Here is a 2,432-nt window from a genome sequence, read left to right as displayed (position 1 = left end):
AGGGAAGGACTCGATCGCAACGAGGGCGAGAGAAAGGATCGCAACGAGGGCGACAGCAAACAAGGATTAGTTGTTAGTTGTTAGTCAAACTCGGCAAGACATCGCATCTTGTGCCTACGTATCTCATCTGAACATGAGAATCAGAGTTGCCGTAGTTCGGCTACATAGGGATTGCCATCTGAATATGGACTTACAAAGGAGGACACCAGTTGTGTCAAAGGAGAGTGGGCAATGTGTTCACGTCCTAGCAGTAGGTGTCGCAGCTCGCTGAATCGAGTCTTAGGCAGTTACCTCTTTGCAATAGGACGGATTGACATGCCACAAGATCGGAGACGCTTCGGAAAGGTCTAGAAGTGGGGGAAGCTATGCCCTAGAGTTGTCATGCAATATGTACTTAAGTGTTAGGATTTATAAATCTACACTCGGAAAAGCGTCATCTATCTCTACTCAACAGTCGTGGCCGAAACAATGTTTTGTATCTCTTAAGACAAGATATCTTTCATTTTAAAAGGTTTTTTGATTGGTCGCACGGCGGCGAGAAAAAAGAGTTTGATTGGTTGGAGGTGCTTTGAGTGATGGCGAGAACCAGGATTGGCGAGATATACATCTCGAATCCTAGCCTCAGGAGTGCATGGTATACACCATGTTCCATTTCCATCTTTATTTGCAAAAGTGTTTAATAGAGAATTATGTGTTTTGAATTTGATTGAGAAAGGGTTTGGAGAAACCGCATTGACAATTTTAGGCGATGGCGAGAGTTAAGATTGGCGAGGCATACGTCTCGAATCTTAACCTCAGGAGTGCATGGTATACACCATGTTCCATTTCCACCTTTATTGAAAAAGTGTTAAATAAGAATTAGGTATTTTGAGTTTTTGTTGTGAAAATGACTTGACCTAGATCAAGTATTGATGGACGTTTGAGAAAGATTTGAATGAGTGTTTGATAGAGCAAAGTGGGTAAATTGGATGATGGCGAGAGCTAGGATAGGCGAGATATACATCTCGAATCCTAGTCTCAGGAGTGCGTGGTATACACCACGTTCCACTTCCATCTTTATTTGCAAAAGTCTTGACTTATGAATTAATATTTTTTGAGTTTTTATTAGAGAAAATGGCTTGACGTTGAATCAAGCATTTAATGAAAGTTTGAAAGAAAAGGAATAGAATAGGAGGGCGAAATGAATTGATTTGTTTATTGAGAAAATACTCGACGTTGGATCGAGTCATATTATTGTATTTTTTCAGAAATTGTGGATTTTACTCTTTGGTTAGTGTCTAAAACAAATAGAGAAATAAAACAATACAACATAATATACACATTGGGGAAGTGGGGTACATTTTGTCAAATGGGGATTAAAAATCATGAAATAATTAAATCGGACCCAAACAACAAATAATGCATGAGTGTGAGTGCAAGAGAACCGGCTCATTGTAAGAAAGCCCAAGAGTAAGCTATGTGAGGTTGATGGCGATGCTTAAAAAGCAATCGACTTACAAGGGTGTGAAAATGGGCTCGATATTGAATCGAGAAAAATATGATTTTTATAGTTTTTAAAATGGTTTTGAATGAATGATGAAATTAAAAGACAAAAAATCTATGTTATGATAATGAAACTATGAAAATAATAAAGCATAAACATAACAAAAAATGTTAAAAGAAATAAAATACTAAAAGAAAATAAAATGCTAAAAGAAAAATAAAATACTAAAAAAAATGCTACACATGAGTATTGAACCCACCCCACTCAAGACTATGATACTACCCTTCTCCACCAGACCACTCATGGTTATTTATTATTTTGATGCTACTTTAAATATATAAACTAAGATAAATTAAAAAAATGAATTAAAATAAAGAAACTAATAATAAAAAAAAGAACCTGTTGGACTATCCTAATAAATCCCAGCTGCTTGGCTGTTGGGTTTTTTAATGGGGGATAAGTTGAAAACATAAAAATAATTATTAACTAAACCTAGGAATTCTAAGCAAAACCTTTAATATTTTCAAAAACCTATTCTATTTAAAATGAATTAAAGAAAAGAGAAATTTTTTTTGGAAAAGATACAGACTCGTTCTCTCCCCATCTCACGCTCTCGGCAAGCTCGCTCTCTCCTCTCACGAACTCGCTCCCAAACTCGAAGAAATCTCTCTCAATCGCTCTCGTCGCTTACCCTCAGCATCTCTCTCAATCGCTCTCGTCGCTTACCCTCAGCATCTCTCTCAATCGCTCTCGTCGCTAACCCTCAGCATCTCTCTCAATCGCTCTCGCCGCTTACCCTCAGCATCTCTCTCAATCGCTCTACCTCGTTAACCAGAGAGAGTGCAAACCCATGGTTTTAAAGAGAGAAGTCAAGCGGGAATCTCACCTTTGGCGTCGACAATGAATCAGGTGAGCTTGAATCTATCTCCTCTCTTCCAATACTGGCCTT

The sequence above is a fragment of the Lathyrus oleraceus genome, chromosome 6 (genome assembly GCF_024323335.1).
Source record: "Lathyrus oleraceus cultivar Zhongwan6 chromosome 6, CAAS_Psat_ZW6_1.0, whole genome shotgun sequence".
Classification (NCBI taxonomy): Eukaryota; Viridiplantae; Streptophyta; class Magnoliopsida; order Fabales; family Fabaceae; genus Lathyrus; species Lathyrus oleraceus.
This window is presented reverse-complemented; position numbering follows the sequence as displayed.